Raw genomic sequence first — 12655 nt, 5'->3', positions numbered from 1 at the left:
TTCGTGGGTTAGTGATTGTGTAGTGTAGTGTAGTGTTGTGTAGTGTAGTGTTGTGTTAGTGTAGTGTAGAGTTGTGGTGGTTGTTTAGTGTAGGGTCATGCTGGGGGTAGTGTTTTAGGGTTTAGGGTTGTGTTGTAGTGTTTGCGTAGTGTAGGGTCATGCTGGGGGTAGTGTTTTAGGGTTTAGGGTAGTGTTGTAATGTTTGCGTAGTGTAGGGTCATGCTGGGGGTAGTGTTTTAGGGTTTAGGGTTGTGTTGTAGTGTTTGCGTAGTGTAGGGTCATGCTGGGGCTAGTGTTTTAGGGTTTAGGGTAGTGTTGTAGTGTTTGCGTAGTGTAGGGTCATGCTGGGCGTAGTGTTTTAGGGTTTAGGGTAGTGTTGTAGTGTTTGCGTAGTGTAGGGTCATGCTGGGCATAGTGTTTTAGGGTTTAGGATAGTGTTGTAGTGTTTGCGTAGTGTAGGGTCATGCTGGGGGTAGTGTTTTAGGGTTTTGGGTAGTGTTGTAGTGTTTGCGTAGTGTAGGGTCATGCTGGGGGTAGTGTTTTAGGGTTTTGGGTAGTGTTGTAGTGTTTGCGTAGTGTAGGGTCATGCTGGGGTGTAGTGTTTTAGGGTTTTGGGTAGTGTTGTAGTGTTTGCGTAGTGTAGGGTCATGCTGGGGGTAGTGTTTTAGGGTTTTGGGTAGTGTTGTAGTGTTTGCGTAGTGTAGGGTCATGCTGGGGGGTAGTGTTTTAGGGGTTTGGGTAGTGTTGTAGTGTTTGCGTAGTGTAGGGTCATGCTGGGGGTAGTGTTTTAGGGGTTTGGGTAGTGTTGTAGTGTTTGCGTAGTGTAGGGTCATGCTGGGGGTAGTGTTTTAGGGTTTAGGGTAGTGTTGTAGTGTTTGCGTAGTGTAGGGTCATGCTGGGGGTAGTGTTTTAGGGTTTAGGGTAGTGTTGTAGTGTTTGCGTAGTGTAGGGTCATGCTGGGGGTAGTGTTTTAGGGTTTAGGGTAGTGTTGTAGTGTTTGCGTAGTGTAGGGTCATGCTGGGGGTAGTGTTTTAGGGTTTAGGGTAGTGTTGTAGTGTTTGCGTAGTGTAGGGTCATGCTGTGGGTAGTGTTTTAGGGTTTAGGGTAGTGTTGTAGTGTTTGCGTAGTGTAGGGTCATGCTGGGGTGTAGTGTTTTAGGGTTTTGGGTAGTGTTGTAGTGTTTGCGTAGTGTAGGGTCATGCTGGGGGTAGTGTTTTAGGGTTTTGGGTAGTGTTGTAGTGTTTGCGTAGTGTAGGGTCATGCTGGGGGTAGTGTTTTAGGGTTTAGGGTTGTGTTGTAGTGTTTGCGTAGTGTAGGGTCATGCTGGGGGTAGTGTTTTAGGGTTTAGGGTTGTGTTGTAGTGTTTGCGTAGTGTAGGGTCATGCTGGGGGTAGTGTTTTAGGGTTTAGGGTAGTGTTGTAGTGTTTGCGTAGTGTAGGGTCATGCTGGGCGTAGTGTTTTAGGGTTTAGGATAGTGTTGTAGTGTTTGCGTAGTGTAGGGTCATGCTGGGGGTAGTGTTTTAGGGTTTTGGGTAGTGTTGTAGTGTTTGCGTAGTGTAGGGTCATGCTGGGGTGTAGTATTTTAGGGTTTAGGGTAGTGTTGTAGTGTTTGCGTAGTGTAGGGTCATGCTGGGGGTAGTGTTTTAGGGTTTTGGGTAGTGTTGTAGTGTTTGCGTAGTGTAGGGTCATGCTGGGGGTAGTGTTTTAGGGTTTTGGGTAGTGTTGTAGTGTTTGCGTAGTGTAGGGTCATGCTGGGGTGTAGTGTTTTAGGGTTTTGGGTAGTGTTGTAGTGTTTGCGTAGTGTAGGGTCATGCTGGGGGTAGTGTTTTAGGGTTTTGGGTAGTGTTGTAGTGTTTGCGTAGTGTAGGGTCATGCTGGGGGTAGTGTTTTAGGGTTTTGGGTAGTGTTGTAGTGTTTGCGTAGTGTAGGGTCATGCTGGGGGGTAGTGTTTTAAGGTTTTGGGTAGTGTTGTAGTGTTTGCGTAGTGTAGGGTCATGCTGGGGGTAGTGTTTTAGGGTTTTGGGTAGTGTTGTAGTGTTTGCGTAGTGTAGGGTCATGCTGGGGGTAGTGTTTTAGGGTTTAGGGTAGTGTTGTAGTGTTTGCGTAGTGTAGGGTCATGCTGGGGGTAGTGTTTTAGGGTTTAGGGTAGTGTTGTAGTGTTTGCGTAGTGTAGGGTCATGCTGGGGTTAGTGTTTTAGGGTTTAGGGTAGTGTTGTAGTGTTTGCGTAGTGTAGGGTCATGCTGGGGGTAGTGTTTTAGGGTTTAGGGTAGTGTTGTAGTGTTTGCGTAGTGTAGGGTCATGCTGGGGTGTAGTGTTTTAGGGTTTTGGGTAGTGTTGTAGTGTTTGCGTAGTGTAGGGTCATGCTGGGGGTAGTGTTTTAGGGTTTAGGGTAGTGTTGTAGTGTTTGCGTAGTGTAGGGTCATGCTGGGGGTAGTGTTTTAGGGTTTAGGGTTGTGTTGTAGTGTTTGCGTAGTGTAGGGTCATGCTGGGGGTAGTGTTTTAGGGTTTAGGGTTGTGTTGTAGTGTTTGCGTAGTGTAGGGTCATGCTGGGGGTAGTGTTTTAGGGTTTAGGGTAGTGTTGTAGTGTTTGCGTAGTGTAGGGTCATGCTGGGGGTAGTGTTTTAGGGTTTAGGGTAGTGTTGTAGTGTTTGCGTAGTGTAGGGTCATGCTGGGGTGTAGTGTTTTAGGGTTTTGGGTAGTGTTGTAGTGTTTGCGTAGTGTAGGGTCATGCTGGGGGTAGTGTTTTAGGGTTAAGGGTAGTGTTGTTGTGTTTGTGTAGTGTAGGGTCATGCTGGGGGTAGTGTTTTATGGTTTAGGGTAGTGTTGTACTGTTTGTGTAGTGTAGGGTCATGCTGGGGGTAGTGTTTTAGGGTTTAGGGTAGTTTAGTTGTTTAGTGTATGCTGAAGGCATATTCGTTCTAAAAGTTTTCGTTATTTTAATTTGCGGCCTAATAGTACATGCGGGATTTTTTTTGCGGACTGATGGTATGCGGGATTTCGTCATATATTCGCTAATCATACTTTCTATGGCAAAATGAACCCCCTCATTTTGTTCCTTTTTAAAATAAATGTTTTAAGAGTTACCACTTTATTCCAATCAAGATGGCTTCAGGTGTGCCATACCTTTGTAATAAGTAGGACTGTTAGCACTCTAGTTGTTCTTTAGAACACTCTGGGACATTCTGTCATTGGGCTATAGTTGGGCTACATCTGGCTGATATTTGGGCTACATTTGTTTTTTTTTGTCTCTGGTGGCCATCTTTGGGCTACATTGGGCTACATTGGGCTACATTGGGCTACATTTGGGCTCCAACATATATATAGCCCAATGTAGCCCAATATATATTTTTCAAAGTTAATTTTCGTAAAAACCACTGGAGCCTATATCTTGAGACATTGCAAAGGCACATCGGGCTACCAGTCCCTACAATTTTGCTAAGTTTGGTGTAAATCCATTCAGCCGTTCAGGCTAAAAGTGAGGCCAACCGCCCTATGGAAAATTGCATGGGAAAAACACGTTTTGGGACCCCCCTTTTTTCTCGGCCCCCCCTTGACGAAACCCCCCCAAATTTTCAGGGGCTGCTCAGAAACAAAATGTTCCATTTTCCTGAAAATTTCAGCCAATTCTGTCCTCAAACGCTAAAGTTATTCGACTTAGAATTTTCAAAAATCCCATAGGAAAAAAATCCTAACTATATATACCTACTGGCTATCGCCAGTAGGTAATATATATATATATATATATATATATATATATATATTACCTACTAGCGGTGGCCAGTAGGTATATATAGTTAGGGTTTTTTCTCTATGGGATTTTTAAAAATTCTATGTCTAATAACTTTGGCGTTTATGGACGGAATTGGCTGAAATTTTCAGGACAATGGAACATTTTGTTTCTGAGCAGCCCCCGAAAATATGGGGGGGTTTCGTCAAGGGGGGGCCGAGTAAAAAGGGAGGTCCCAAAACGCGTTTTTCCCATGCAATTTTCCATAGGGCGGTTGGCCTCACTTTTAGCTCGAACGGCTGAATGGATTTTCAGGAAACTTGGCAAAATTGTAGGGACTGGTAGCCCGATGTGCCTTTGCTAGGTCTCAATATATGTGCTCCAGTGGATTTTGAGAAATTAACGTTCAAAAAAATATATATATCTGTAGGGGCGCTCCGGGCAGCGCCCCGGTTCGCGTACCTGACGCGTAACGGAACTTCGCGAAGCGAAGCTGATTGGCTCTCCGGTGTCTGTCAACATTCTAAACAGTCCGGAGCGGCCGCCATCTTGTCTCTCGGTAGGATCGAGAGACAAGAGGAGGCCAAAACAAAGGGGGAAATGACCATAAGGGGGCATAGTAGATCCTCCGTGACCCCCTAGGTTTGATGTGGAGGCTTTAAAAGGACCCGCGGGGCAAAAATAAAATATTTTTTTTTGTTTTTTTTGCGTGGGGAGCGCCCGGTACGCGCACCGGGAAGCGGTCTGGGGAGCGTACTATAAGGAAAAAAGATTGATAGACTATGATATTTTGAAATATTGTATGTTTATTGATTGTTCTTTTTGTTGTTTTTTTTTTGTTTTTTTTATTTATTTATTTATTTTGGTTGTACTTCATGAATTAGATATAAAAATGAATAATGTCTCAAACAATTTTTAATTATTAAATAAAAATGTATTGGTCAGAATTTTCATAGTTCAATAAAACTTCCAGCATTACATCATCTGGAATCTCCTCAAACATGCATGTTTCTATGTCTTGTAAGCATTCGATAAATTTTTCATCCAAAGACTGATCCATAAAATTTTCATCTAAAAATTCTTCATTTAGAATCTCCTCAGATGTAATGTCGAAGGAAGCATTGATATTTTCGTGCTCCCCTTCCATTATTTTGCTGTAAATTGCATAAAATATAACTATATCAGAAGAGTTAGGGCACTGTTGGGTTTAAGTTCAGACAGGTAGTTTGGATTTTTTAACAGTGAATTTATCTTTGGGTAGTGTATGGTATCAGACTGGAAGTAGAAATATAAAAAAGTGTATGTGATGAAGCCTAAGTAAATTCATAATTATACAAGAGAAGCCTAAATCTATCCATAACTATAACAGAGAAGTCTATCTAAATCTATAACTATTACAGAGTGATAGTATAAAACTATCAGAAAAAGTTTTCCAAATTAACTTTAAGTGCACGATATACTTCAGTTTTCAAAATAACAACTTACCTTTCAAAAAGAAGTTTAAGTTCTCAGTGAAAATTTTCTTGAAATCTACTTCAGGAGGTGGTAGTCAAAATGGCTGTCTTTCTCTCTCTTTCTTTATATATATTCAGGTACATAACCAATCAAATGTCAGGTAAAAAAAGTAGAAAATGAAAGTAACATTTTAATTGGTTGTCAATTCCAACACTTCAGATGTGTTTTGTGAAGTCATTTACCTCAGGGTATTTAGAGAGGTCTACAGGTTAAATGGCTAAATGGTATTCCAATCAAATTTGTGAAAATGGTAGGGATTGGTATGTAGTATGAGCTAATCTATATTTGGTGAAATTGTCTCCAGTGGTTTTTCTGTAAATTACTTTCCCACCTTTTTTAATCGAGCGCTTCCCGGTGAGCGCTCCGGTACACGAACCGGCAGCGTTACGGGAGTCCTCCATTTTGTGTTTTGGTAGAATTGAGATACAAGATGGAGGGCAAATAATGTTCAGAATGGGTAGAAGGGGGCACGGTAGACGTATCCTGACCCCCTAGGTTTTCTGAGGGTGGCTAAGGAGGCCCATATGTGCGAAAAAAAAACATTTTTTTTCAAATTTTCGCGCGGTTAGCGTCCAGTGCGCGTACCGGGTAGCGCTCCGGGGAGCGTACTTTGGTGACAATTAGTGAAAAAAGTTAGAGTAAAATAATAATTGTGAGTGATCAGATGTAGGGTAGCTCTGAAAAGAGCTTTTGGGTCCTGTGGCTGATGTAGGTACCTACAAGTAGGTACCAATGCACAGTCTTAAATTGAGGATGAAAATTCTGTTCCCCTCATCTGAGAAGTGAACTCCATCTCCTCTGTAGATATCTTGCATGTAGTAACGCAAGTTATTGTTGTACATGGAGCCCATTCCATGGTCTCTCATGTAAGCTGAAACAGACTTATTTACATGCTTCCTCGATTTCTCAATTTGTGGACAAAATTGGTTTGACCACCTCCATTTCTGTCTTTGGCATATATTTGAATATACTAAGGCAGTTTGAGGAAAAAGTGCCATCAATTGGTCAAAGGTGTCTTTTAAAAACATTTCCAGACCTACACCAGTCAAAGTGCCCAAGTCATTTCCTCTACAGTGCACAATTAACAGGTCAGGTTTTGGCAAATGCATAAAAGTTTTCACCAATGGTATCAATCGGTGACATTTTAATCCTCTATGGCCAATCCACTTAATTTCCACATTTTGTAAATTGAGGTTAGGTAAATTTCTGTTATCAGCATACCTTTGAGCCCAGTAGATGTAACTATGTCCAACAATCCATACAGAAAACATGGTGAGAGAAGGTTCTGCTGCAGTCAGATGAAGTGTGGCAATGAAATGGCAGTTGAAAAAATAAGAGTTTAAAATGAAAAAAACTGTGGAGTTTCTGTGTTAATGAAGCAGTAGCAGTGATTGGTGGATTTTGATTGCTGAAAACAGAAAGTTAGGGTGTATGGATGAGTTCTTTGAAAGATGTAATTTGAATGGTCAAGAAAAAATCATTTTATGAAAGATTGCACTGGATATGCAGGTGTACTGAGAGTTCAGATTTCAATTGAAACATTGTTGTGTGAACTTGCAAACATCAGAGGTCTTTCAGGAGGTGGTTGCTATGGAAAAAAAGGCAGAAAGGGCAGAGGAGGGAAGGGTGTTGATTTGAAAAAAGTGAGGGAAGAGTTTTGATTGGGTGACATGAGAGATATGTGTGATGAATTACAGCATTTCTGTGGCATTGTTGCTTGCAGACTCTGGAGTGCATACCTTTTGCTCTGCTAAAGACAAATTGGTGTGTGTCTGAGACTGTTTTGAAACTCATAAAGTATTTGCTAAGGTGAGAAAAGATTCATTTAATTTAGATAGAGAATAGTATGCTTTAGGGAGAAAATTATGAAGAAAGTTGTGTATTTAAAATGTTGCTTTGTGTCAAGTGTTTTACAAATAGATTTTGTTTCTTTGAGTTACATAGCCATGTTAAAAGTGACGTAAAAATAGTGCAAGGGTCTTACAAAAAACGCTTTCATGTGTCTTAGGCCATTTTAAGACATTTCCCAATGAATGTAGGTATATAATTGATTTAGATGATGTGTTTAAAAACGTTTTTTGAAATCAATTAGGTTTCTGGATATGTAGTGCTAGAGTTTCATAGGTTGCTTGGGGCATATTTATAAGGCCTTTGAGTCTCTCTGATGTTATTTTTCCCATTTTAATTTAAGACCTTTCCCTGTGGTGCAAGGTCCTTGTAAATACGCCCCCATCTGTGCTTGGCAAATTTAGATTTTGATTATTTGACTTACATAGCCATGTTAAAAGTGACCCAAAAATGGTGGAAGGGCCTTAAAAAAACGCTTTCATGTGTCTTAGGCCATTTTAAGTCATTTCCCAATGAATGTAGGTATATAATTGATTTAGATGATGTGTTTAAAAAAGTTTTTTGAAATCAATTAGGTTTCTGAATATGTAGTGCTAGAATTTCATAGGTTGCTTGGGGCATATTTATAAGGCATTTGCGTCTCTCTGATGTTATTTTTCCCATTTTAATTTAAGACCTTTCACCGTGGTGCAAGGTCCTTGTAAATATGCCCCCATCTGTGCTTGGCAAATTTAGATTTTAATTCTTTGAGTTACATAGCCATGTTAAAAGTAACCCAAAAATGGTGGAAGGGCCTTAAGAAAACGCTTTCATGTGTCTTAGGCCATTTTAAGTCATTTCCCCTTGAATGTAGGTATATAATTGATTTATATGATGTGTTTAAAAACGTTTTTTGAAATCAATTAGATTTCTGGATATGTACTGCTAGAGTTTCATAGGTTGCTTGGGGCATATTTATAAGGCCTTTGAGTCTCTCTGATGTTATTTTTCCCATTTTAATTTAAGACCTTTCCCTGTGGTGCAAGGTCCTTGTAAATACGCCCCCATCTGTGCTTGGCAAATTTAGATTTTGATTATTTGACTTACATAGCCATGTTAAAAGTGACCCAAAAATGGTGCAAGGGCCTTACAAAAACGCTTTCATATGTCTTAGGGCATTTGAAGTCATTTCCCGATGAATGTAGGTATATAATTGATTTAGATGATGTGTTTAAAAACGTTTTTTGAAATCAATTAGGTTTCTGGATATGTAGTGCTAGAGTTTCATAGGTTGCTTGGGGCATATTTATAAGGCATTTGCGTCTCTCTGATGTTATTTTTCCCATTTTAATTTAAGACCTTTCACCGTGGTGCAAGGTCCTTGTAAATATGCCCCCATCTGTGCTTGACAAATTTAGATTTTAATTCTTTGAGTTACATAGCCATGTTAAAAGTGACCCAAAAATGGTGGAAGGGCCTTAAAAAAACGCTTTCGTGTGTGTTAGGCCATTTTAAGTCATTTCCCCTTGAATGTAGGTATATAATTGATTTAGATGATCTGTTTAAAAAAAATTTTGAAATCAATTAGGTTTCTTGATATGTAGTGCTAGAGTTTCATAGGTTGCTTGGGGTATATTTAAAAGGCATTTGAGTCCCTTTGATGTTATTTTTTAAATTTTAATTAAAGAAATGTTCCCGTGGTGGAAGGTCCTTGTAAATACAACCCCATGTGTGTTTGGCAAAATTAGATTTTGATTCTTTGAGTTAGATAGCCATGTTCCATACAGTGCTCACCTTCTGCGTAGTCTTTGATATGCCAGACTCTATCTGCACAATGAGATACCTAAGCAAAGGAAACACAGGTGATGTGATTGTGAAATGAGGAAAAGAAATTCCACATTTTTCAATGACATCAACTGTGTTTCCTAACTTTACGAATGACATTGTGCAGATGAGGTTTAGGCCTGTCCACGGACACAGAAGAGGTCTGGCCTTTGTTCAAGAGTGCAGTGGACATGACTTACTTCATTGGTAGGCCTTCACATATATTATCTCCTCTGTACTCTTCAACAAGCGTAAATTTCATCTGCAACCCTGAGTAGGCCTCACCTCAAACAAACCTCTGGATAGGCCACACCTTATCGTCATCCTGAATCAATCATTTAAAATGTTAGGGACAGATTTATGATAGGTGTATGCCTCTTTTGCGCCACTGAGCGTCACTTTTGTGACGCAGCGGCGGTGCAAAAGATGTGCTATGTGGCGACATATTTACAACTTGATGCATCTAGGCAGATGTGTCATGTTGTAAAGTCCCGTGCCACATGAAACCGATGCAGCAGTGATGCAAAAGATGCACCATGTTGCAAGACAGACATCACTTCATCTCCAACAAGATATGAAGCTGAATCTTCTGTAAATGTCAAAATTGTTGTATACAGTGCTCAACTTCTGTGTACTCTTTGATATGCTAGACTCCATCTGTACTATGAGATACCTAAGCAAAGGAAACACAGATTATGTGATTCTGAAATGAGGAAAAGAAATTCCACATTTTTCAATTACATCACCTGTGTTTCCTAACTTTACGAATCACATTGTGCAGATGAGGTTTAGGCCTGTCCACGGACACAGAAGAGGTCTGGCCTTTGTTCAAGAGTGAAGTGGACATGACTCACTTCATTGGTAGGCCTGCACATGTATTATCTCCTCTGTACTCTTCAACAAGCCTAAATTTCATCTGCAACCCTGAGTAGGCCTCACCTCAAACAAACCTCTGGATAGGGCACACCTTATCGTCATCCTGAATCAATCATTTAAAATGTTAGGGACAGATTTATGATAGGTGTGTGCCTCTTTTGCGCCGCTGTGCGTCACTTTTGTGACGCAGGGGCGGTGCAAAAGATTTGCTATGTGGCGACATATTTACAACTTGATGCATCTAGGCAGATGTGTCATGCTGTAAAGTCCCGTGCCACATGAAACTGATGCAGCAGTGATGCAAAAGATGCACCATGTTGCAAGACAGGCCTCACTTCATCTCCAACAAGATAAGAAGCTGAATCTTCTGTAAATGTCAAAATTGTTATATACAGTGCTCAACTTCTGTGTACTCTTTGATATGCTAGACTCCATCTGCACTATGAGATACCTAAGCAAAGGAAAGACAGGTGATGTGATTGTGAAATGAGGAAAAGAAATTCCACATTTTTCAATTACATCACCTGTGTTTCCTAACTTTACGAATGACATTGTGCAGATGAGGTTTAGGCCTGTCCACGGACACAGAAGAGGTCTGGCCTTTGTTCAAGAGTGAAGTGGACATGACTCACTTCATTGGTAGGCCTGCACATGTATTATCTCCTCTGTACTCTTCAACAAGCGTAAATTTCATCTGCAACCCTGAGTAGGCCTCAACTCAAACAAACCTCTGGATAGGGCACACCTTATCGTCATCCTGAATCAATCATTTAAAATGTTAGGGACAGATTTATGATAGGTGTGTGCCTCTTTTGCGCCGCTGTGCGTCACTTTTGTGACGTAGCGGCGGCGCAAAAGATGCGCTATATTGCGACATATTTACAACTTGATGCATCTAGGCAGATGTGTCATGCTGTAAAGTCCTGTGCCACATGAAACCTGCGTCAGGTTTCATATAGGCGTTTTGTTGCAGGGTGGGCATTCATTTGCATGAAAGCCCTGTAAAACTAACACAGTGAAATTTAGAAGATTTCACTGAGTCAGCTTTATAGCATTGCTGAATCAAATCCTTACGCCTGTTTGAAACAGGCATAAGGAGTGATGCACCATGCAATGTGTGGCTTGCTCCTGTGCATTGCAGTAGACATGTCGCGCTTAAGACGTGATTCCTGCAATGTGCTGCTTTTGCGGCACAGATGCGTGACGCATCTGTGCTGTTTTTACTCAATGGTGCTCCACATTGTAAATGCGGCACACCATGGGTGGCAGAGCAGCGGTGCACATTAACTGGTGCATCCGTGGGGATGCGCCAGTTAACATGAATCTGCCCCTTTACATTTAAGTATGAGCAGGGGACACAGAGTCGGTGAGGCTTATCCAAGGTTAAGAAGAGATGAGTCCTGTTCACTGAAAACTTGGACATAGGCCTCACCTCCTCAGCATCGCTGGACATGGCTAAATAATAGCTGCAAAATGTTACTCTTGTTAAACAATTTTACTATTATAGTCTCTGAGATTTGTCTCTTACTCTGCAACATCTCATTGTTGTTCTCTTTCTTTAAAGATAACGACAACATCAACCATGAGTGATAATGAGCAATCCGTTGATCTCGATATTATCATTGAAATTGTGATTGAAACATCAGTTGAAATAGATCCCTTGGATGTTTTAAATCCTGAGGATGATGAAGAACATGATGAGGATGCCGATTTGTCAGAATTGTATGACATAGGGTGGGAAGCTGACCTGCTTGAGCCTATGGAACTATAAACATTTATTTTTAAAAGTTACTGGAAATGAAAAGTAAACATGTAAACCGTTTCATTTAAAATTAAACACAACTTCAAAAACAGCTTGTGTGTAGTGTCTTTAATAAAATAGTGAAATATGCTCATAAAATTAGTTCAGATTCACATATAAAACAGCACAGGTAAAATGTAGAAGCATTCCATTTCTTTGCTACTATTTGTGACTGCTAAATTTGCCAATGCACTAAAAATTATTCTATGTAAAAATGAAAAGTAGTGTGTTAAATTTTTGATGACTGTTATTGATTTACTGTTTGGTAATAGTGGTTAATAAAATTTTTTATTATATTTTACCACAGATTCAACTGGAGATCATTTCGAAATTAGAGAATGCCGTCTAAGGGTAGAATCCGAAAGGCTACAAAACGTCAAAGACAGCAGCTTAAAAAATTGTTGCAGCAGTCCTCTACAATAAAAACTCGTCAAGTCACCAAGAAAGCTCCGGGTAAGACAACGAAATCATTCATAAGAAACATTTGTAGAAAAAAAAGTAGTACTACAGAAAATGTTTTAGTCCAGAAAAAGAGAAGCAATTTAAACGGAAAGGAAAGGCCAATCAAAAATGTTACTGCTAGAGCAGGAGATAACTCTGTGCATGATAGTAGAAGGAAACAACAGTTTAGGGACATTCGTAGACGAATGTTCTGCAACAGGATAATTGGCAATTTGTTAAAAAATATTAAGAAAGGTCAACAGAAAGTGGTTTTTTATAAGAGAAAAAAAAAAAGTTGAGAAAGTTATTGATCAGGCATTTGAAATTAAGCGAAAGTTATTTATTTTGATAATCAATAGAATTAGGAAGCTAAACAAGGCAATTTATGATTTCAAAAGAAATAGTAGATGGAAGAGAACAGTTAATCGTAGTAATTTTTGTGAATTTTTTTCAGGAGAATGGATGCATAGTTCAAGTTGTGAGGCATTTTTTAATGAGGAGAGTTATTTCCAGGATAATGATTTGGTGCATGCAGTTGACACCAGTGGTCGAGCTTATGAGGTGAAAGATGGTTGTCCAGTTGAAAAAGAAAAACTTGTGACAACAGAGGCAGAAGAGGTGTTAGGTAATGAGGTTTTAGGAA

This window comes from Lissotriton helveticus, chromosome 2_1 (genome assembly GCF_964261635.1).
Source record: "Lissotriton helveticus chromosome 2_1, aLisHel1.1, whole genome shotgun sequence".
NCBI classification, from domain to species: domain Eukaryota; kingdom Metazoa; phylum Chordata; class Amphibia; order Caudata; family Salamandridae; genus Lissotriton; species Lissotriton helveticus.
This window is presented reverse-complemented; position numbering follows the sequence as displayed.